The 26705-nt window shown below is 34.4% G+C and overlaps 2 pseudogenes; both read right to left on the reverse strand.

Annotated features, from left to right (window-relative positions):
- Positions 1-778: 778 nt before the first annotated feature.
- LOC149152234 (uncharacterized) lies at positions 779-5296 on the reverse strand (annotated as a pseudogene).
- Positions 5297-5325: 29 nt separating this feature from the next.
- On the reverse strand, positions 5326-26705 carry LOC149152235 (uncharacterized; annotated as a pseudogene).

A 26705-nucleotide genomic window follows, 5' to 3' on the forward strand; every position in this document is an offset into this window, starting at 1 on the left:
ATGGAACAGAGCCATGAATTTCTTTTACCCCGGGAGCCTGATGCAGGAGCATCTGGCTAACAGGGCAAAGACGGAAACAAGGTTGACATGGTTTCTGAAAGGGACAAAGAACACAGTTCGCTGGATGGATAGTATATCTGTCTTTATTTTATTTTACTTTTTTTTTTTAAGTTGCCTAAGAATAATGTAATGACTTTTAATTAGGAGCAATAGTAATTAGTTAAAATCGTTTGTTTCCAAACAATTATATTATTGTTGTAAAAGCATGAAAAAAAAATGTGATAGCTAGCTATGAAGAAGTTCCACATAAGAAATAACTAATGTAACCAATGACACAAACTAACAGTAGTTACAAAACTGTTTGAAAACAATGCTACTAAAAGAGAGAAACAAGCCCATTACAGGGTTTGACTTTGTATGAAATTAAACAGAGAGAGTAATATAAACATTCCGTGCACATACAATCCTACCGTGTCCTCAATGGTTGTATAACTTTGCTAATAAGTTATTATATGAATACTATCAAATGTACTGCTACAGGTTCTGGACCCAGAGGAGAAGATAAACCAGTTGGACGACAAGTAACAGCACGAATCAATATAACCAAATAATGAAAAGACCTCGTAACAGGTATGTGAAAATTACAAATGCAAGTCTAATCTATTCCATCATTAAATTCATATGATTACAATAATACAGTCGGCCAAAATTCAATATACATTTACATACTGTCCAAAGTAGAAGACTGGACTCAATTCACAGTCATGAGAAATCAACCCTAACAGCAAACAAGAAGCCAATTTCCCGTATGACCCAGAACCACAGCCAACGTCGTGCCCAGCGACCAAAGAAAGTTAAGTACAGACAGAGAGCAGCCTAAGGCCAGCAAACAAAGTTCAGCCAATAAAGTCGAAACACCCCTACAATCAAGCTACCAAACAACAGAGAAGCTACCCGTGTTTGCCCGAACAGCTGAGAGCTCAAACACCGGAACCCTCGAACGGTCTCACCTGCAAGAGAGCGACCAAGAGTGGTTAGGCTCCAAGTAACAGCACCAACTAAGTTAAAAAGAAACTAAAGAGAACGAGAAGCGAACAAAAATGGCACCATACTTGTTCGACGAACCATAGCCTCCATTCAACCACGAGGAGACCCTCCTGCTCACGAAGGAGCCAAGACATCAGATACAGGTAAAGGAGGACTGCAAATATCCAGCATAAAACAAAGACTTACCGAACGAGTTGGCAGAGAACCCAACGGAGAATGCCGCCACCGGATTGCCGAAGTCTGTGGAAAGGGCTGAACCAGTATTGAAAGAAATATCAAGCATTACACAACTATCGTATAACTTAAACCCTCACGAGATACAGACAACAACACACAGAGGCGGAAACCATTAACAGAGCAATTGTAACCACTCGCAAGACACAAATAGCAACACACAGAGGCGGGGACCCTTAAAAGAAAAACCCCAATTCACAATAACAACCAACATGCAAGCCGAGGAATAGTGCCATGCGAAACTTACCAGAGCCTTAATAAATCGCCGGAAGAGCAGAGGCATACCAGGCCGAGAACCAACGACCGAAGTCGAAAGGGTAACCAGGAGCTCACAACCAGCAAACCGTGCAGACAAGCCTCAGAAAACCACAACCAAAAACCACCGAAGTTGCAGAGCTCACAGAGCAAATGACCGGGAGAAACAACGAGAAACAAATGAGCGCGAAGGAGTAAAAACCCCAAACCAGGGCGGATTCGTGGGATCCCGAGGAGGGACAGGTGTTCAACGGGTAAGCCACCAAGGTACAAATCACCGTAAACCAAAATCAATACAGCGCAGATTACAAATCAACCAACATAAATATCCAAAATCCATTTTATTATTATATTCATTACGGTCACATAACACATCAGCGCATTGACAGCGGGACCACATGGGCTGGCCCCATCAACATGCCATCAGGGTTAATCATGATGAAGGTCTGCTCCATAATGAATCTACGGAGAGTTCAAACATTACGAAAATAGTAAGTTTCTCCACACGAACAAGGATACATTTCACAATGACGCGCAATTAGAATACTACAAGAATCGTACCTAGGAACACTCGGTGGGATAATTTGATTAAGTGATCCACAACTCTAACAAAAGAGACTCCTAACACATGTTCATTCTCCTTCTGATTATGGTGATTGACTGAGATTTACTAATGATCTACGTGTTTTTCTTTTAAATTATGGCATTTGACTGTGATTCACCGAGGATACGTGTTTTTTTTTCTTTTAAATTATGACAATTGACTATAATTCACTCATGATCAAATTAGAGGCAAAAGACAAAAACTTGGAACATTGGCTCTAGATTTTAGCAAGAAAATTCGAAGACAAGCTTTGTACAGATTATAAATGCATGCATAGCCATGGAATAAATCGTACAAAGATGCATAATTTATTTATGGATTATGCAATGTCCTCATCCCATTACTTCATTGAAGATACAAGGAATACGTTCTTTGTACAAATCCCAACGTTAGCCCAATCCATAATTCTAGACGAGTTGTCTCGTGCGCTGTAATCACTCATTTAGAGAGCATAATACTAGACGAGTTGTCTCGTGGGCTGTAATCACTCATTTAGAGAAAATCCTTGTGTGGCTTCATGCACTTTGTGGTGTTTACATGCAAACATCCTGAAATATCCTACCTACATATATGCAACATGGTAGTGAGAACTACTCGGATTCTATGTTACTAGAAACGATAAACTAGAAACGACATTGGTACGAGAAAAGTAGTTTGGAGGTTTGAAACGAGGAGGGAGAAAAAACAACAACGGTATGAGAAAAGTAGTTTGGAGGTTTGGCATTCAAGAAACCAGGAGAGAGAAAAAACAACAAAAGTATAAAAAACACAGATTTAATCAGGAGAGAGAAAAAACAACAAAAGTATAAAAAACACAGATTTAATTTCAATTTTCAATATAGTGTCAACTAAATTTACAGCGAAATTTAATTAAAAAGCTAAATAAATTGAGTACCATTTATCTAATATTAATGCTTAGCAAATTGACGATTAAATATTAATGCTTAGCAAATTGACGATTAAATATATGTCTTCTGCTTATTATTGTTTTTTATACCTTCTGCTAATTATTGTTTATGTGTGGAAATTTCAAAAAATTGTATATATATGTCACCCAAGACCAAAATATACCATTTGGAGAGAAACAATAAGTAAAAATATACCATTTGGAGAGAAACAATAAGTAAAATCTACAAGTAAATGTACACTTCTTAAACCATATATGGAATTATGTTTAAGCTATGAATTTTAGCCATATATATTAATGCGGAGATTAACTTAAAATTAATGCAGAGATTAACTTGTTTTCAAAAAGGGATTGCTATGAGGAGTGCTAGTAGTTCGCAGTTTGATGAGCTTAGTGAAACTCTACTCTTCAGGGTTCTTTGTGAACGATGCAAACACTTTTACATCCATAAAGAATATCCAAATGTTACATTTATAGAACTCTTTTTCCAAACTCCAAGACATTAAGAAAAAGTAGAGACACTTCAGAATATGATAGCAAAATCCTTAGATGAGATGCATGGCAGGATTCGAAGGCCCAAAGACAGTCGAATCAAAGCGTTTGAAATTCAACACAGCTATTGCAGAAATTCTTGTCCCTGTGGATTCTATTAAAATTTGGTGCATTTGGTACCTCATTGGTAAACATATGCCTCATTGCAGGAATCTATGAACACACAGGAAGGGAATTTGGTACCTGAAATTTTTAAGTAAATATTTTCAAAGAGCAAAAAAACAGAGCTGAGAACGAACTCTAAAGGAACAAATTACAACGAACTGAGCTCTGGAAAAATGCAGGTTAACAAAAACGGCCGTAGAAAACGGTGTTTCCCGTGCCGTTGTGTTTCTTGTGCGTTTTTTTCCGGGAAACCGTTGTATTTCTGGTAACACAGCTCGGATTAGAATCCGAATAAAATTTACCAGTTCTTCCACATTTCGAAGGTGTAATTCATTTCCAGGTAGAACAAACCGAAAGTAAAAAAACACAGAAATGTGTTAGATATGATTCAAATTTTTGTAAGGGTGATCTTCAAATGGAATTAAAGAAGCAAAGAAAATGATGATGTTGAACTGAAATTGAAAAAAAGAGAAAATAATGATCTTGAACTGAATATATATATAGAAAATTTGCGAGATGAGATTCCATTTATTATGGGGGAAAACTTTAAAAAGGAAAATTTTTGATCCAATAACCCCTTGTCAGAATCCCATATGGTGTTATCTCTTCGTCCATAACGTACGTATACGATTTTTGTTGAGAACTCAATGTTTCCAACATAACACGAATATTGTCCACTTAAAAAATTCACAGAAAATAAGTTGAATTCCTTGAATATCAGGTGCTTCATTTGACATAAATGCAAATCTTGTGAGAGTATAAACTCTGAGAAAAGATCTTGATGTAAGTTAGGTGGGACACAATGTTATCTAGAATTGAGGAACATAATTTACACTATAACCACTGCCTTCCTTAAGGGTAAATGAGGAAACACTCAGTTTAGAAGCACGTGGAATAGGGAGAATTATGTCGGTCCATTCTGGGGGATAATATCGAAAGGCTCATGACCTTCACATCTAGCACCAGGCATTTTGTAAATTGCTTAGACATTAATTATGGGAAAAAAAATGTCAAATTCAAAGCAAAAAAGAACAAAACATAACCAAAAGATTTCCCAGTTTAAAGTCAAAGAAAACATAGCAGAAGCATAGTAATTATTTTAAGAAATCTTCATTAAATGTTCATACCTCTTTTAAGCATATAAATTATTTAAATAAATGTTCATACCTTTCATGGACTCCATGTCCATCCTGCTAAGCAGTTGCTTTTTCCATCTTCCCAAGCACTCGTCCTCCTGCCAAGCCAAATAATTTTTTTCTCTTTTAATATTATTAAGAGTTAGCAATGCCAAGAAAAGAATCCTTGACTTGTCATTTTAGGACCTTATCTTTCTCAAGTTGTTCCTTGAGAGGATGAAGCGGTTCGAGGACAAAATCCTCTGCAACTTTAGCACCGTCTTGCTCCTCCTCATCTGTCTCATAGTAAGAATACTTGTTGAGCTGCCTCAACAATGTTTCATCGCTATAATCATCTACGGAAAGACTGGCCTCACCCATTTCCTCCACAATTTCCTTAACTTCACCCATGTCCGACTTAAAACCACTCTAAACCTCTGACTTCTCCCGTCTCATGGAGCGTGTCAAAACAGACATTGTCAGCACCCACAAAATCTCTGCTTCTTTTACAAAAATTGAGGTAAAGAATAATTGTTAACTGCTAAGAATGGGACAACAAGATTACAAACCTTCACAAGCAAAACACAAGGCCAATACTTAGAACAAAAATTGAACATACATTTAGCTCCATATTTTTCACTAAACACAAACCCCATAAAACCCTAAATCCTGAGTTTAATTCATTTTCTCTGTCAGCTCTTCGGTAATAGGAACTATTACTATAACTATATCTTATCTTATAGTAGAGCCTCCTCCGAGAGACGAGCTCTTCACTTTGAAAAAATCAAATCGCAGCAATCAAATAGCAGCAGCAACGGGGTTTGTATCTCTACAAAATATATATATATATATATATATATATAGGAACAGTCACTGGGATAACTTGATTAACTGATCCACGATCCTAAAAATGTCGTGGGAACTTACAATGCAACGACACCTAGAGAAGCGGAGTTGTCACGTTTCGGTTATGCCTCGCGTGTGTAAGGCAAGTGTTCTATAAAAAAAATAAAAAAAACCTATCACTTTGTAGTGCATTGTGGAAAATGTGTACCATGTCAAGGTTGCGTTATGGTTGGTTTTCAAACGATCATATCAATAGTGATGTATAAAAATGTATGTTTTTATTGCCTTGGAGGATCTTCCCTAATGGACTAGACAGTTGCCTTTGAAGGAAGGTGGCTTTGTCACCACAGAAAATGATTGTAAAGTCACTGCTTCCCGAGAAAATGAAGGTGCTGCCAGCATCATCTGCTAGATAAGTGCAGGCCGGCATTGGCGCTAAAAAAAATCCTCGAATATTTCTACTTAAATAAGTAATCATCATGTTGTATCCACTATTTAATTTAGTGTTTTTATCATCAAAATTATTGATAAATTTTGATTATCACTATACATTTTTCTCTCAATATTATAATACTTTACATTCATGATGATAATTTTTGCACATATAGTGAATATATATAGGGAATTATTCCCATTTAGATGACACGTTAGCATTTATTCAAAAGGGAAGTAATATGATAGTTAAAAGATTTCTTTGGTTGTGATAGATTGCTGGTTGTACAATATTTTCCTTATTTATTCTTCTATATAAAGGAAAATTGTGGAAAGATCATCTCACTTGTATTTGAACTAAATGGCTTCACTTAAAAAGAAAGCCTCATCACCTAGCACCCATCACTAGTGTTTCCAGTTAGGTGCCAGCGATTTACTACTTTTTATTGCCCCTTATACCTTTCTACTATTAAGTAAAGTAAGAGTCAGCTACTACTTCTTTTTTGGTGTGAGCCATTGCTTTATTCGTTAACTTACTTAGATACTATTTGTAAAATCACCGTCAAATAATTGAGGATACCTATTTGTTCCAAATGAAATAGTTGTTTATTGTTTTTTTCATTGATCTCGTCGATTTCAATATGACACACATCATCTAAGAAATTTATCATATATGTATTACATCCTTGGGTTGATAAATTTATTTTATATTCATTACACCCTTGAGTTTTAAGGGTTCTTTAACACATTGTTATTCTTATTAGATTTGATGATCTTATATGATCATTATTTGAGCTAGATTATTTAAGAACCTTGAACATGGTCATGAGAGGTGGGCTCTATTTGTAGCAAGATGAACTTCCCAAATCTTCCTTCGGTGTACCTTTAGAAACAATTACTAGTTTTATTAATATAAATATTAATCATCATCGTTATAAATATTTATATTTATAAAAATATACCCATAAATATTTCATAAATATAAACCTAACATATTTATTACATTAATTATATTTAACTTTAATATTACTAGTATATATATATATATATATATATATATATTTTATTACCCCAAAAAAAAATAAAAACCATAACTAAATATGAATAATGATTTTTATCCTGTTACAATGCGTTATATTGGTTTATATTCCCCACATAAATGTAAAACATTAATTTTAATTTTTATAATTTAATTTAAATAAATTATATTTTTTTATGTCAAATATTAAAAATAAAATGATTAAAAAAACTTACAAATTATATAAATATAATTTAAATATATATTTTGATAATTTAATTTAAATAAATTATTACTAATTAAAATGTAATTTTTTTAATTAAAATATAATGATAAAAAATATATTTTAATACATGTATAGGACTTATAATGAAATATAACTTGCCTAATAAGACGAATGTCGCATAATGCTTATGATAAGAGACAACCCAGAGAAGTGATGAATAAATGAAATACGTAATGAATATTGTTCAACATCTCTTTTCTCATTTCATCGTAATGTAAAATTTCATAAATTATCCAATATTATAATTATGGTTTAAAATTTAAATATAAATAACAATTAAAATTTAAATATAAATAGCCATACTTTTCATGTTTAAATAATTAATTGATATCACTGGTTTAAATAAATAATTTACAATGTCATATTTCCACATGTTTCCTTTATCACAGTGTTACGCCAAGTCACATGCACCGGAGTCACATCAATTAACAACCTGCAGCATCACGTGTGATGACCAAAATGAGTAGCTCTTCAGGATGGTTATAAATTTACGCTATTATAAAGCATTTAATGTTATGTTATAATAAGTGATATAGAGGTTGCTAATTCAATCACATAATCTCTATGTTATTTATTGCAACGTTAACTACTTTGTCGGTAGTGAAGTGGATAAGGATTGATGTGTTGTTTAATTATTTTATAGTTTAAAGTTTTTTATTTAAATTAGATAAAATATTTTTTCGTTTGATAGTTAACATTTAAAATATGTTTTTGAATCTATAAATAAATTTAGCACTAAAAATTGTTGGAGATCAGATGCACACCAGTCATAGAAACAAATACACAGCAGAAATTCAAGCACATAAAGACACAGAGAATTAACGTGGTTCACCCAACCAATCTGGGCTACGTCCACACAACTAAGGCATCAGCAATATTTTATTAATCAAACAGGAGATTACATAAACTCTCACATTACACCCAGCTATCCATATGACTGCCTATTTTATAGCAAGGAGAATCTAACTGCTTCTCACATCAAATTTAGGATGCATTAAATCTCTCCCAACAACCTGGAGATAATCCAGCAACAGATTTTCTATTGTTGTCACACACTGGGATTTTGCCTATTTTGACTAAAACAGAAAAATCTCAACAATCTCCACCTTGACAACAATTAGCCTGATGCCCAGTTTGTTTATTATTTCTATCTTTTCTGCATGCCAAGAGAAGCCAAACACCAACGTAGCTTCTCTAACAAAACTGGTTTCGTGAACATGTCTGCACTGTTTTCCTTTGTATGCACCTTTTCGAGAGAGACTCCCCCTTCAGTGATAACCTATCTTACAAAATGATACTTGATTGGAATATGCTTTGATTTACTATGATAGGCTGGATTCTTAGCCAAATGTATTGCACTTTGGCTGTCACAAAGTAACCTGATGTTGTCCTGTAACCTACCAAACTCACCAAGCAAACCTTTCAACCAAACCGCCTCTTTGCAAGCATGCGAAGCAGCAATGTACTCTGCTTCATTAGTGGATAAAGCAACAATGTTTTGTAGCTTTGACATCCAACTAATAGCTCCACCTGCAAGAGTAAAGACATACCCTGAAGTTGACCTTCTCTTATCCAAATCACCTGCAAAATCAGAATCAACATATCCGCAAACAGATTCACTACTCTTATTGTAAGAAATACAAGAACTACTTGTGCCTCTCATATACCGAAGCACCCATTTTACTGCTGACCAATGCTCTTTACCCGGATTTGCCATGTACCTGCTGACAACCCCAACTACATGAGAAATATCTGGTCGCGTACACACCATCGCATACATTAAACACCCTACTACATTGGCATATGGAATTCGAGACATATAATCCTTTTCTTCATCGGTATTAGGACATAAACTTGAAGAAAGCTTAAAATGGGAAGCTAAAGGGACTGACATAGGCTTCACATTATTCATACCAAACCTCAAAAGTATTTTCTCAACATACTTCTGTTGTGATAGCCAGAGCTTACCATTACTCCTGTCTCTGAAAATCTCCATGCCCAAAATCTGTCTTGCCGCTCCTAGATCTTTCATATCAAACGTCCTTGCCATCTGAGTCTTCAACCTATTGATTTTGTCAATGCTTTTTCTTGCTAAAAGCATATCATCAACATACAACACTAAGATAATGAACATGTCATTATTTAACTGCTTAAAGTAAACACAATGATCATATTCACTTCTTACATATTTCTGACTCAACATGAAAGAATCAAACTTCTTATACCACTGCCGAGGCGACTGCTTCAGACCATATAATGACTTCTTGAGCCTGCAGACAAATTTCTCATTGCGATGCTGAACAAACCCTTCCGGTTGTTCCATATATATTTCCTCATCTAAGTCTCCATGTAGAAATGCAGTCTTAACATCTAATTGTTGCAACTCTAAATCAAACAAAGCCACTAATGCTAACACAATTCTAATTGAAACAATTTTAACCACTGGTGAAAATATCTCATGAAAGTCTAAGCCAGCTTTTTGAGAAAACCCTTTTGCAACCAGTCTCGCTTTGTACCTGTCTTCCGTATCATTCACACCCCGTTTCACCTTGAACACCCACTTACATCCCACAGTTTTCCTGCCTTTCGGAAGTTCAACCAGATCCCACATGCCATTCTTACCTAAGGCCATCATTTCTTCCTTCATGGCCGCTTTCCATTTGTCACTATTTGAACCTTCTACAGCTTCCTGATAACACAAAGGTTCATCATCATTAGCGATCAAAGCAACTGAAGTAACATGATCATCATACCTTCTCGGAGGGCGTTTGATCCTTGTAGACCTCCTTAAGAATGTTTATGGTGCTTCCACAATTGGCTGTCTATCATCTGTAGGAACTACTTCATGATCACCATCTGAGACCTGTTCATGTCCTCCATCTGAACCCTGTTCATAATCTGATTCTGAAACCTGTTCATGACTAGAATCTGAACTATGATCATCACGACTATCAGAAGAAGTGTTGTCAAACTGAATGTGCTGAAAATCAGATACATCATCCTGTTTCAATTTATTATCTACATCTAACTGTACAAGAGAGGATTCATCAAACTTTACATCTCTGTTGATGATGATTTTGCGGGTAGTAGGATCCCGCAATCTAAATCCCTTTGTTCCATCACCATACCCAACAAAGACATACCTTTTAGACTTTGGATCTAATTTAGTTCGCTGATGTTTAGGCACTAGAGCATATGCTTCACAACCAAACACTCTGAGTTTAGAATAGTCACAAGGGTGTCCTTTCCATACCTCTTGCGGAACCTTGCAGCCTATCGCCATTGATGGAGATTGGTTTATCACATAACAAGCTGTTGCCACTGCTTCTGTCCACAACTCCTTTTGCAACCCGGCGTTACTCAGCATACACCTTGCTCTCTCTAGAAGAGTCTTGTTCATGCGTTCAGCAACTCCATTCTGTTGAGGAGTATAAACCGTGGTCTTATGTCTCTCGATCCCTGCATCCTTGCAATAGCTGTCAAACTCCTTGGAAGTAAACTCACCACCATTGTCAGTTCTTAAACATTTTATAGTTCTACCAGTGTTGTTTTCTACCAATGCTCTAAACTGCTTGAAAACTGTAAAAACATCAGACTTCTTTTTCAACATGTAGACCCATACTTTCCGAGAAAAGTCATCAATAAGCGACACAAAATACGACAAGCCACCATACGACGCTGTAGGGGCTGGACCCCAAACATCTGAATGAATATAATCAAGTATCCCTTTACTAGTATGTTTGCCTGTTTTAAACTTTTGTTTACTTTGTTTTCCAAACAAGCAATGTTTACAGAAATCTAACTTTCCAGATCTTAGATTAGGAAGTAACTTTCGGTCAGCCAAAATTTTCAATCCTCGTTTGCTCATATGGCCCAATCTTTGATGCCATAGGCGAATGGAACTACTGTCCTGTTCAGACACCGACACATGATCTGACCCAGTTCTACCTTCTAATTGAAAAAGATTTCCTACCTTCTTAGCCTTCATTACTAGTAAGATACCTTTATAGATTTTCATAACTCCACCTTGAATTACAATTTTATATCCATTCATATCCAGTGCTCCTAATGAAATTAGATTTTTTCTTAGATCTGGTACATGTCTTACATCAGTTAACAATTTGGTTGTGCCATCTAACATTTGCAGTTGTATACTTCCTATTCCAACAATACTGCAAGTGACATCATTACCCATGTACACGACTCCATCATCAACTGATCTATATGTTTTAAACCAGTCTCTATGTATACACATGTGGTTAGATGCCCCGGAATCTAACAACCAATGTTGATCATGTTTTGAAACATTAACAGAAAATACCTCATCACTCATACCTGAACCAGATATTGAACCTGTATCTGTGGTGTTGGCTTCCTTCTTTTCTGTCGAAGAGCCTTCTTTAGCAGCCTGCTTTCGCTTCTAGCAATCCTTTTTCAGATGTCCAGCCTTGCTACAATGCCAGCACTTCACCTTTGGTTTCTTTCCTTTGGACTTTGAGTGAGAGTCGCTATGCTTTCCCCCGGAGTGTCTCTCTCTTGAGCGACCTCTGGCCATCATTACCTCTGATGTAGAGGTGTCTGCATTCGACCTCTTCCTCGTCTCCTCAGCCAACAAGGCTCCAACAACATCGTCAAACTCAAGGATTTCTGATGTACTAAAGCTTATGGAAGTAACAAAGTGATCCCAGGATTCAGGCAAAGAACATAATAGAGTTATTGCCTTATCCTCTGAATCAAATTTCACATCTAGACTGTCTAATTGCACCAGTAAGGTATTAAAAACATTCAGGTGATCAGCAATCGAGGTACCTTCTTTCATCCGCAAACCATAAAGCTGCCATTTCAGGAGAATCCGATTTGTCAAAGATTTCGTCATATAGAGCTTCTCGAGCTTCGACCACAAGCCTGCGACAGTTTTCTCTGACACAATGTTGAACAGAACATCGTCCGCCAGACATAACCGAATTGCGCTCAGAGCTCTATCGTCCATCTCATCCCATTCATCCTCCGTCATTGAAGGAGGCCTTTTGTTTTTCCCCAACAGTGCTTTCGCCACACCTTGTTGAACCAGCAGATCGTGCATCTTTACCTTCCAGATCTCAAAATTATTTTTCCCATTAAATTTCTCTATTTCAAAACGGGCACTCTGCGTTTTTGCCATCGCGTCTTAAAAAACAAAGAATCTCCAATTTCAATTTAATAACAAAACAAAATTGAATCTGAATCAATGCCTATGCCTCAGATTATCTTCGCCTTTTTAAAACAAAAAACAAACCTTTGTGCTTTGCTGTATAAAACTCATATTAGCATGTAAAATACAAATGGCGCTTGCTAATAATTACAAGGACCACGCCAATTAAAAAACGCTTTAAGTGATGACAAATTGGCGCGTTTATACCTTTAAAATTTGCGCTAACTAGAGAATTGGCGCATTGGCGCGCTTAAATAATGTGATTCGGCGCTATTTCAGGAGATTGGCGCTACTGTTTTCATAAATCCCGCGCCAATCCCAAAACACCATATATACAGCGCATATATTTAAAAAATCAACACAACGTATGGATTTAATCTATCCACGCAGACTTAAATACATATATCCACCTGTACGTCGTTTTAACGCAGGTGTCCATACACATACTAAGCAAAATAGTTTCAAAACGCAGTTTCAATAGATATCCACGCCGGTTTCAAAACGTAAATCCGCACCGTTATAACAAATGCTCACGCAGGTTATAATATATCCACCATGTTTTTAAAAAACACATCCACGTAGGTTTCAATGTAATTCCATTGCCACGCACTTTATAAATATATATCAACGCTGTTTACAATAGATATACCCACGCAACACCAAAAAACAAAACCACGATGTTCGCCGTTTTGAAATAATCTATCCACGCTGTTTTTAAATAATTATTGTTTCCACGCTATACACATACCCACGTTGTTTAAAATATGCACCAAGAGTATGCTAAGTAACATACCGTTAAGACTCCACGAAACAGCGCTTCACGCACGCTCCAAAACAGCTTTACACAAGGTAATGTGCCATTCCTCCACGCAACAGCACGCAGGTATAGAATTTGTCTCAGCGCTAATCCACGATCTACACACAGCAGCAAACATCCACGCAACAGCTCTAATCCACGACCAGCGCTCAGCTGTGCTCCAACATCGCTCTGATACCAATTGTTGGAGATCAGATGCACAACAGTCATAGAAACAAATACACAGCAGAAATTCAAGCACATAAAGACACAGAGAATTAACGTGGTTCACCCAACCAATCTGGGCTACGTCCACACAATTAAGGCATCGACAATATTTTATTAATCAAACAGGAGATTACATAAACTCTCACATTACACCCAGCTATCCGTATGACTGCCTATTGTATAGCAAGGAGAATCTAACTGCTTCTCACATCAAATTTAGGATGCATTAAATCTCTCCCAACAACCTGGAGATAATCCAGCAACAGATTTTCTATTGTTGTCACACACTGGGATTTTGCCTATTTTGACTAAAACAGAAAAATCTCAACAGAAATTTTAAGCATTACAATTATATAAAATTCACAATTCAAAATTTTCATTCTAACAATCTCTCGAAAATATGTCCAAAAAAACACCAAAACATAGAATAGTTAGATTAACGCTTTAACAAAACCTAGAAATCCCTCTTCCTTGTGTGTCTTCGAGGGAAGCTTTAAAGGTATCAAACAATTAATGTGTGCAGGTGAGGCAAAATTGAGCCTCCCTTCAAAATATCTTTGTCACACAGTCAATACTTTTTCAGTGATTTACCTTCATCTTGGGTGTTGGATTGACACAAATATTTAATTACATCCATAGGCATATTCACTTTGGAATAGAACCTTTAAAATTTTAATTCAATTATGAATAATTATTAGGTGGATACTAGGAATTTAGCCTTCATGGAATATTCTAGAATATTTTTAATAGTATTCACAAATCAAAAATTGATATTCATCTCCAAAATAGTTATGCCATCTTTGTCGTTTTAATTAAATTGATTAATTAAAAAAATGTCATATGAACAAGTTTCATATGAAACGAGTTATGGATTTTTGGACATGTAGTATTGATTACCCATGATATTGGCAATTGATATTGTAAAAAATCCTACTTACAAATTATGAATCTTTATTATAAAGTGGGACTAACTTACATAGTTGACAATTACATGACTTTATATATATATATATATATATATATATATCTATATATATATATATATATATATATATATATATATATATATAACTTCGATATTACTTTATTTTATCATTAGTCATAATTACATTAACAATGGAAAAAGCACATGGGCCAAATTCTTCCACAGATCCACCATAGCTCACCGAAACAACAATAGAATTGTGAAACTTACAGATCAGCATGGTGTAGAGAGAAACACTCATGAAGAGATGGAGAAAGTTCTACTCCAGCATTTCTAGAAAAATGTTGAGGAAACCTCGGAAGATAGATACCAATTTACAGAAAAATTCACTCAGCACATCCCTAAATTGGTCACTAGAGAAGATAATTTCAATCTCAATAGACCAGTAACATTGGAAGAAATTGAGGAAGTAGTGAAAGAGATGCAAAATGGGAAAGCACCAGGCCTGGATGGCTTCAATGTGGACTATTTCAAAGCTTGTTGGAAGATAGTGAAACAGGACATCCTAGAGGTAGTGGAAGACTCTCGAAGATTTAAGAAAGTCTTAAAGGCGCTCAATGAATCCTTCATAGACTTAATCCCCAAAAAGGAAAAGGCCACCTCTCAAGACAGATTTCGACCTATAGCATTATGCAATGTGATCTACAAAATTATATCCAAAGTCATTGCCAATCGTCTTAAACCTCTCCTCCCAACCCTAGTTTCAGAGGAACAAATAGACTATGTGGAAGGAAGACAAATTCTAGATAATATAATACAATCACATGAAATGGTTCATTCACTCATTACCAACAAACAGGCTGGAATGATAATGCAACTAGACATAGTAAAGGCCTATGAAAAACTTAGCTGGTCATATATAAGGGCAATTTTAAAAGCCTATGGCTTTGATCACAATTGGATAAAATGGGTTATGGCGCTAGTTACCATAGCAAGCTGTTCAATTCTTCTCAACGGCGCTCCTTCCAAAACCTTCAAGCGTTCTAGAGGTCTAAGGCAAGGAGATCCTCTTTCTCCTTTCCTCTTCATTCTAATGATGGAAGGGTTAGGAAGAGCTATCAGACCTGCTAAGGAGGAAGGGAGAATTCACGGTTTGAGACTCACTAATGGTGGGGACACGGTGACACATCAACAATTTGTGGATGACACTATGCTTCAAGGTACTCCCACTGTTAAGGAAGCCAAAGCATTCAAACTGATTCTGAGTGAGTTTGCTAGGGCAACAGGCACTGAGGTAAGTCTCACTAAATCAAAAATCTTCTTTCTCAATATAGATATTTCAATTCAAAGAAATCTTTCCAGAATTTTGGGCTTTCTAAGGGAGACACTACCTGTGAAGTACCTGGGAGTTCCTCTCACTAAAAAACTACTTCACAAGGACATCTGGGAGCCCGTTCTTAATAAGCTAAAAGATAAGGTCAACAAATGGAAAAACAGAGCACTTAATCTAGCAGGGAGACTAGTTGTCACTAAGGCTGTCCTACAAAGTATCCTATCTATATGATATCTGTCGTTCCAGCACCAACCAATGTAATGACCAATATAAGAAGCATTTAGAGAGACTTTCTATGGGGGAAAGGTGAAGAAAAGAAGAAATGGGCCCTTGTGGCATGGGACAGAGTATGCAAACCTAAGTCCCATGGTGGCTTGGGTCTTCATGACCCAGGAATTCTCAATAGAGTTCTTGGTACCAAAATTTGGTGGAGATGGCTGAAAGAAATTCAAGCCTCTTGGGCAAAAATCTGGAAGAATAAATATGCTAGGGAATGGCAGGACAAAAATCTAAACAGAATGACAGGACAGGTAAAAGGTTCTGCAATTTGGAATAGGGCATGGGAGAACAGAGCCCTAGTCCAAAACCATAGTTTCTGGGAGATCAGAAACGGGAACCTGGCTTGGTTCTGGGAGGACAATTGGCAACAGGAGGACAATCTACGAAGTGAAGAATTAGCAGACATTCATACTCATACCATGAGCAACGGACTAAAGTGGGTAAGTGACTATTGCGACCAAGAAAGGAATGATAAGAAATGGAGAACTTGGAAACTTCCAGATTATAGTGGAATGGGCATGTTGCACACTCAAGCCACAACCCTTCAAGGTCTTTTAGACAAAAGACAAATCTTGAACACAAACTTGAATGATCAACTAAGATGGGGGAAAAACAAGACAGGTCTCTTCAACCTTAAGGAAGCCAAAAGAATAGAGGCAGGGCTAAACCATCCCAACACTGATAAGACATGGAAATAAATATGGTAAAATCCTAATTGGATGAAAGCAAAACTGTTCAAGTGGCTAGTTCAACAGGGTAAGATTCTGACATGGGATAACCTAACAAAAAGAGGTTTTTTTGGCCCCTCAAGATGTCATTTATGTAGACAATAGGAAGAAACTACAAATCATCTCCTGAATAGATGCAATTTTACCACAACTCTTTGGAATTGGGTTGGAGAAGTCTTTGAGCAAATACAGAGAGATGTTAATGACATTATCACCACTTTGAAGAACTAGAGGAAAAATTTCTCGGATAATGAGATCATAAACTCTGCCTGGACGCTGACCCTATGATTCTTAATCTGGAATGTCTGGAAGGAGCGTAACAATAGGATTTTCAAGGAGAAAGTGAGTCCGGTGAGTAACATCCTCAAACTGGTCCTTAAACAACTTAAAGAAACTGTACATATGATGGGAGGAGAAGCTATAGGTAAACCTATTGAACAGAGAGAGACAAGAATATTGAAGAAATTACTGCTCAAGGTCAATCCCCCTCAAGGTTCCAGGTATATTATCAAGAAAACCTCAACAGAAAAGTCTTCATGGCAACCCGCTTCTCATGGTTTTTTAAAATTCAACATAGACAGGGCTTCAAAAGGGAATCCAGGAGAAGCAGGTTATGGAGGGGTTCTGAGGGATGAGGAAGGACACATACAGGTCATCTTCCATAGTTATCTTGGTAAAGCTACTAACAATATGGCTGAGCTCATGGCAATGGAATCATACCTGGAAATATTGCTCAAGTACAACATTCAAAATGTCATCATTGAGGCTGATTCAGAACTTGTCATTAACTCAGTAAAAAGGATAAATGCTGGAGCTGCTCCTGAGAAAATCTCAGAACATTGGCGGCTTCTGAAAGTCTACCAAAGAATCCAAGTGCACCTAAGACAGTTGAGAACCCTCGGGTTGGTGCATGTTTGTAGGGAAGCCAACAAAGTGGCGGATTGGCGTGCCAATGAGGGGGTACGAAATAAGCATATTGATCTCTGCTGCTGGTGGGAGGAGATAACAGATGACAGGATGAAGTATGGATGTTCATCCAAAGCCCTTAGCGACTGACAATAGCAGCAGGAAAATCAAGAGACCGTTTTTACTGACACAGAGCCACAGTAACGGGGTACAGTTATTCTAGTTTCATCATGAAGTGTTTTGACATAAGTGTGATCCCTTTTAGGGGGCAGGTCTATGGCGGCCTCATTAACGCAGGTAATGACAATCCAGACGTCTCAGGGATCTTCATCTCCTTGTGGCCCATGAGTGGGAACCGGATTTTCTCGACAACCGCAAAGCCCCAACTTTTATTCCGGTGAACAACTTTACGGCCATTTTGATGGTTTCCAGTATTTCGCAAGCTCATCAAGCAGGAAGTGGTTTTTCTCATTTGGGAGCGATTCCGCTCACCATGCAACACATGGATAGGGGTGGGGTGGAATTACCTCCTTCATCGCGCGCTAGCTATCGATACTCTTAGCCCGTGCGATATGATCCATAACTATTGGATCAAGCGGAGATAATCTACAGCCAGGATTTTGTGTGCAAGTTGGTGGGTCCACGTCAGGGGTTATGTTTCGAGCTGTTCACAAGACCTCTCCGGGATCGCGCGCAGATGGTGGATTTTGGAGGGTTAAAGTGATCGAAGGTTAAGCCAAAATTGGACTTGATAAGATTATAGATTATGGTCTAATGGGCTTATCAGGTCCGATTTTTTTGTTAAAAGGTGCGCTTGTTGGCCACCCGATATCTTTATTATCCATTGGATCATTAGTTCATGATCTAACGATCAGTTTTGGAGTGTAGGTTTGCTTTGGCGGGCCTACGTCCTTGAATATGCTTTGTCGTTTTGTGACCTTGTTCTGGGGTTGGCCTGTCATATTGGCAGGCCCCATAGCCGCAATGGCCTTTGTACAATATTTCTCTTTTTAATTGAATAGAAGGATCCACTCTTGCCTTAGCAAAAAAAATAATTACATTAATAATACTAATTTAAAATAAAATTATAATTCAAATAAATTTTGTGATTTTTAAAATTTTAACAATTTAAAATATTTAATAAAATAAGTATTGTGAAGTTTGTCATAAATTGATATTGATCAATATTTATTAATCATTTAACTTATACTTATTAATCATTTAATTTATATGACTAGACTAATTGCAATTTTTATTATAAAAATTAGAATATTACTAACTTAATAAAACATATTTTGTCACAGTATTAGAAAATGAAAATATTTACTAATTAAAAATAGTGAATACAACTTAAGTGTGGGTTCTGAAACTTGTGTGTTAGTGATTACTTTGTATACGTAATTATTCGACTTTGTATTTCCACAATATTATTCGTACTTATTTTTAAGAATTAAGTTTACTTATTTGATTGGAATGTTTTCAAAATATTTACATATCTTGATATATATATTTATTCTTTAAAGATAAAAAAATTTATATAATTTTGAATAAAAAAATATATTTTTGTATATTATAATTTTATTTTTAGAAAATTAACCTTGTTTTTTTTTTTTTCTTTCTACTCTTTTAAATATAGGTTAATTGAAGCAAGTTGTGTGTGATTTAAATGTTCTTAAATTGAAGGAAGTTGCTCATGAGGTAAATGTGTTATTTACAAAACTCAATTTATCTTTATTTTTAATTTTTTAATTTTTTTTTCTTATTTCCCTAATACCTTTTACTAAGTTAGTTTGGGCATGAGAGTCATGTAGTTCCTTTTTGGAAATATGGGAAAGTGTCTCAAGTTACCAAGGATTAAAAAAGGAGAAAAAACAAATTCGAAAAAGATTCTATAGTTGTAAATACAATTCTTTCTCCTCTTTTAAACATGGGTAAATTGAAGCAATTTGTATGTGACTTAACCCCCTACTAAGTTAGTTTCATGATAAAAGTCATGTAGTTCTTTTTTGGCAACATGATAAAGTGCCTCTATTTACCCATGATTAAAGGAGAAAAAAATAATTCCAAAAAGATTCTATAGTTGTAAATACAATTATTTCTTCTCTTTTAAATATGGGTTAATTGAAGCAAGTTGGGTGTAAGTTAAATGTTGGTAAACTGAGGGAAGTTGCTCGTGGGTTAAATGTATTCTTTGCAAAACTCAATTTGTCTTTATCTTTTATTTATTTATTCTTATTTCCATAATACCTCTTACTAAGTTGGTTTGGTCATAAAATTCATGTAGTTTTTCTTGGTAATATGGGAAAGTGTCTCAATTTAGCAAAAGAACAAGAAAAAAATAATTCCAAAGAAATTCTATAGTTGTAAAAAATTTCAAGATGTGATAAAATAGATGTGTGTGAAAGTGACTCTACACGCACCCACTCAACACATGACATTAAAGAGGAAAGGCATGATCATTACCATCAAACCGATAAACAAATATGTAAAAGGACAAATTGAAATTTTTATCTAAACATTTAGCTAGCAAAAAAGGGATTCAATTTACCCATATTTAAACGAGGAGAAAAAATAATGTCGTTTTTTCTTTTATAGTTAAACACAATTTAAAGAAAAATTTATAGTTATAAAGGAAATTTGAAGACACCAAGAAATAAGTATATCCCTTTTTGATTCCGCACACTCCCACATAAAACATGTCATAAAAGAGTAACTACAAAAATCATTATGATAAAACCAATTTGTCTCAAAGTTGCAGAAGAAATTATGGCAAAAAAAAGTAAAATAAAAAGCATGTGTATCACGTATTGAGGCAACATGTCCCATAAAAGAGAAACTACAAAACCATTATGTCCAAACCAATTTCTGTGAAATTTTTTAGAGCAATTATTGGGAAAACAAAAGAAAGATAAAAACTTAAAATATAAGTAGAAATTGATTTTTCTAAAAAACACTTTTAAAAAAAAATACTTTTTAAAATAAATTTACCCATAATTATAAAAAATAAGAAACTATATAAAAGAAAATTGTATAGTTATGAAGGGAATTCCTGATCATTACACTTATACAACATGTTTCACATACTAACTATATAGCCATTATGACCCAACCATTTTGTGTGAAAATTGTAGGAAATTCAAGATTTTGTTTTCCAAAAATTTGTGCAATAAGAGAGGAAGCAATGAACCAGGTTTGATGAATAAGTGGTGTGTTTTGAAGGCAACTAATTCAATCTAGAATTTGTGAACGGGTGAGGCGATATAACGGTCAAAGAGGGACGTTAGATCATATTCGTCAAAGACGGGTGAGGCGATATAACGGTCAAAGAGGGACGTTAGATCATATTCGTCAAAGAGGGACGTTAGATCATTGAATATGATGCGGACTACATATCTGTCTCTCACCGCCTTCTCCATGTTTCCCCTGAGGAACAATATTATTTCGCTCTACACGTGCTTGACCATCTCTTTTACTCGATAAATTATAATCAACTTCGTCTATTCTCTTGAATACCTATAAAATGTTGCTGAAGATCTCATAGGACGTTGTTCTAGATCTTCAATGTAAACCAAATGATTACAAGCATAGGAGAGCAAGAGTGTCACATGTTTTTGACGTATTCACTTTCAAATGTTATGTGTCCAAATTCAATATTGTATGTATCCTGAACTTCATGTCACTGATATGAATTTGAGATATTTCAATGTAACTAAAACAACCATTGTTAGTTCGTTGTGCTTTATCTTGTCCCATGGAAGTGAAGGTGAAGGTTAGCATTTGTTTGTGATATTATATGTCGTGAAGTATTTATATAAGTTATCTTCATATCAAAAGTAGAAAGCCTTCCATGCTTATCAAGTAGCACTATACTATCCTCTCTGTAATCCGAAGTGTGTATTTGTTAAAGTTATGTTGCATTTAGATAAATTATCTTCATGTCAAAAGTAGAAAACCTTCAATGCTTATCGAGTAGCACTATAATATCCTCTCTGTAATCCGAGGTGTGTATTGGTTAATGTTATGTTGGATTTGAATTGCAAGTGTACTTTTAACTTTTGAGATTACACTGAATCAACATTGTGTTGGATTCAAATTTGGTGTTGGTGTTTTAAAATGTTGGTCGACCAATAAGTTTGTTTTACTTTGGGTGCATGCATGCACATTACAATGTTTGGTATGGATGGAATTTCTTTATATGTGTGAGGTATAATATATTTGAACTTGTAATATTATTATATGAGAAGTTAAATTTTTTATTAATATAATTAATTTAAATTTTTTCATTAATATAATATTTTTATTAAAGTACAGTAATTAAAGGTTTTAGTGTTTTTGGAGAAAAAAAACACTAATAAATAGAACTAGTTATATAGAAGTTATAGTTTTTGTTGGAGAAGGTGGAATTTATATATGCATTATTTTGAGGTTTAAATTTAAATCTATCTTACACCCATCAAGTTGCACTTGAATTTGAGCTACTTGTAATACTAGTATAGTTCCATATTATCTTAGAATTTATCATATGTTTAGAGGGAAAAATTTATCATATGTTTAGAGGGAACAAATTTCTAAAGGTGCAACCATTTCCAAAGACTTGAACCCTGTAAGCCATGATAGTTAATTAGTTTTACACAGATTGTTATGTGTCTGTGTGTCATTTTTCAAGTCCATGTTAGGCATTAAAGAATTGCATATCTTAATTATATGCACACCATTGAAATTTTTTTACTTCCAATAGCTTTATTAATATATAAACAGTTCATATTGAAATATTTTATTTTAGGCCCATATTCAAATACTTCTTGTTATAATATATTTTTAAATGTTATCCATCAATACCACTTTGAGTATGAAAATAATTATATTTCTCTCCCATATTAAAAAGAAAGATACTATTAAATTTTTTAACCAATATTATTTTTTTCAAAATTATTTTTTATTTACAAGTTAAACTTTATATTTATATCAATTTTTACCTCTCCATAAAATTTAACTTCATATTAATTAACTTGCAAATCGAAATCAAAACTTAGACCAAAATCTACTAAACCATACAAAGAAAAGATTAACAAAAGACACTTTTGCCTCTAATTTTCGTGCTCCTCTAACACAATATTCCTTATTATTTGATTCTATCCAAAACATGCTATAATAATAATATTTTTTCATGCTGTTATAAGTTTTGGAAGGAAAATAACGATAAATTTTTTAATATTATTAATATTTAAATTTTAATTATTAAATATCTATATAAAAAATTTTAGTATTATTAATATTTAAATAAAAAATATTAATATTTAAATTTAAATTATTAAATATTTATAGTTTTGGAAGGAAAATAACGATAAATTTTTTAATATTATTAATATTTAAATTTTAATTATTAAATATCTATATAAAATTTTTTAGTATTATTAATATTTAAATTAAAAATATTAATATTATTAATATTTAAATTTAAATTATTAAATATTTATAAAAGAATAGATATAGTAAATTATAGGTAATGTTATCATTATTGGTTTATTTTAAAATTTAAATATTTATTTATTAAGAAGTACATCTCATAATTATTCATAAATTTTTTGGTATACAAATATAAATATTATTATATATTAATATTTTTATAAGAGGGAAGAAAATTATTTATTATTGTTCTTATTAATTTATTAATATTTAAATTTTAATTATTAAAATTTAAAAAAAAGAAAAAAGAAATTTACTAAATAATAATTTTGTTTTCCTAAATTAATTTATTAAAAATAATTCACATAACGTAAATAATAAGATTCCAGTTCTCATATTTTATAATAATAATTCACATAACGTAAATAATAAGATTCCAGTTCTCATATTTTATAATGTAAATAATAACATTCAGGATGTGGGTGAAGTAATCCAAAAACTAAGACGTTCTTTTACGGAAAAACCCATTCCCCTGTCAAATTATAAAACTGCCCAGAATTTCGTAATCCAAAGCGACCAATATTTACCATACCATAAGATATTTACTACACCAATAATTGTTTCTGACATTTCCTATATAAGCGCACTTATCTCCGCGTCCTCACCAGTTTCCAGCCAAGTATAATTCACGCATGATCAAATTAGAGGCAAAAGACAAAAACCTGGAACATTGGCTCTAGATTTTAGCAAGAAAATTCGAAGACAAGCCATGGAATAAATCGTACAAAGATGCATAATTTATTTATGGATTATGCAATGTCCTCATCCCATTACTTCATTGAAGATACAAGGAATACTAGACGAGTTGTCTCGTGGGCTCTAATCACTCATTTAGAGAAAATCTTTGTGTGGCTTCATGCACTCTGTGGTGTTTACATGCAACATGGTAGTGAGAACTACTCGGATTCTATGTTACTAGAAACGAGAAAGGGGAAACGAAACTAGAAACGAGAATGGTAAGAGAAAAGTAGTTTGGAGGTTTCACATTCAAGATTCAAGAAATGAGGAGGGAGAAAAAACAACAACAATGGGAGAAAAATAGTTTGGAGGTTTCACATTAAAAAAAGAGGAGAGAGAAAAAACAACAAAAATATAAAAAACAATAATTTTAATTTTCAATATAGTTTCAACTAAATTTACAGTGAAATTTAATTAAAAAACTAAATAAATCGAGTATCGTTTATCTCATATTGACGCTTAGCAAATTGACGATTATATATATGTCTTCTGCTTATTATTGTTTTTTATGCCTTCTGCTAATTATTGTTTATGTGTGGAAATTTCAAAAAATTGTACATATGTACGTCACCCAAGACCAAAATATACCATTTGGAGAGAAACAATAAACAATAAGTAAAATCTACAAGTGAATGTACACTTCTTAAACCATATATGGAATTATGTTTAAGCTATGAGTTTTAGCCATATATATTAATGCGGAGATTAACTTAAAATTAGTGCAGAGATTAACTTTTTCAAAAAGGGAAATCGACCTAGGTGGTATCTGGTCTTCAATTGCTATTAGGAGTGCTAGTAGTTCGCAGTTTGATGAGCTTAGTGAAACTCTACTCTTCAGGGTTCTTTGTGAACGATGCAAACACTTTTACATCCATAAAGAATATCCAAATGTTACATTTATAGAACTCTTTTTCCAAACTCCAAGACATTAAGAAAAAGTAGAGGCAATTCAGAATATGATAGCAAAATCCTGAGATGAGATGCATGGCGGAGGATTCGAAGGCCCAAAGACAGTCGAATCACAGCGTTTGAAATTCAACACAGCTCTTGCAGAAATTCTTGTCCCTGTGGATTCTATTAAAATTTGGTGCATTTGGTACCTCATTGGTAAACATATGCCTCATTGCAGGAATCTATGAACACACACGAAGGGAATTTGGTACCTGAAATTTTTAAAAATATCTGCAAAGAGCAAAAAAAACAGAGCTGAGAACGAACTCTAAAGGAACAAATTACAAGGAACTGAGCTCTGGAAAAATGCAGGTTAACAAAAACGGCCGTAGAAAACGGTGTTTCACGTGCCGTTGTGTTTCTTGTGCGTTTTTTTCCGGGAACGGTGGCTACCTTTCCATTTCTGGTAACACAGCTCGGATTAGAATCCGAATAAAATTTACCAGTTCTTCCACATTTCGAAGGTGTAATTCATTTCCAGGTAGATTTATCGTCGTTGTGAACAAACCGAAAGTAAAAAAACACAGAAATGTGTTAGATATGATTCAAATTTTTGTAAGGGTGATCTTCAACCGGAATTAAAGAAGCAAAGAAAATGATGATGTTGAACTGAAATTGAAAAAGAAGAGAAAATAATGATGTTGAACTGAATATATATATATATATATATATATATATATAAATTTGCGAGATGAGATTCCATTTATTATGGAGGAAAACTTTAAAAAGAAAATTTTTGATCCAATAACCCCTTGTCAGAATCCCATATGGTGTTATCTCTTCGTCCATAACGTACGTATACGATTTTTGTTGAGGACTAAATGTTCCCAACATAAAACGAATATTGTCCACTTAAAAAATTCACAGAAAATAAGTCGAATTCCTTGAATATCAGGTGCTTCATTTGACATAAATGCACATCTTGTGAGAGTATAAGCTCTGAGAAAGGATCTTGATGTAAGTTAGGTGGGACACAATGTTATCTAGAATTGAGGAACATAATTTACACTGTATCCACTGCCTTCCTTAAGGGTAAATGAGGAAACACTCAGTTTAGAAGCACATGGAATAGGGAGAATTATGTCGTTCCATTCTGGGGATAATATTGAAAGGTTCATGACCTTCACATCTAGCACCAGGCATTTTGTAAATTGCATAGACATTAATTATGGGAAAAAAATCTCAAATTCAAAGCAAAAAAGAACAAACATAACCAAAAGATTTCCCAGTTTAAAGTCAAAGAAAACATAGCAGAAGCATATTAATTATTTTAAGAAATCTTCATTAAATGTTCATACCTCCTTTAAGCATATAAATTATTTAAATAAATGTTCATACCTTTCATGGACTCCATGTCCATCCTGCTAAGCAGTTGCTTTTTCCATCTTCCCAAGCACTCGTCCTCCTGCCAAGCCAAATAATTTTTTTCTCTTTTAATATTATTAAGAGTTAGCAATGCCAAGAAAAGAATCCTTGACTTGTCATTTTAGGACCTTATCTTTCTCAAGTTGTTCCTTGAGAGGAAGAAGCGGTTCGAGGACAAAATCCTCTGCAACTTTAGCACCGTCTTGCTCCTCGTCATCTGTCTCATAGTAAGAATACTTGTTGAGCTGCCTCAACAACGTTTCATCGCTGTAATCATATATGGAAAGACTGGCCTCACCCATTTCCTCCACAATTTCGTTAACTTCACCCATGTCCGACTTACAACCACTCTAAACCTCTGACTTCTCGCGTCTCATGGAGCGTGTCAAAACAGACAT

The sequence above is a fragment of the Pinus tabuliformis genome, chromosome 9, assembly GCF_031772625.1.
Source record: "Pinus tabuliformis cultivar Carrire ecotype Pingquan chromosome 9, CPIR1, whole genome shotgun sequence".
Taxonomy (NCBI): Eukaryota; Viridiplantae; Streptophyta; class Pinopsida; order Pinales; family Pinaceae; genus Pinus; species Pinus tabuliformis.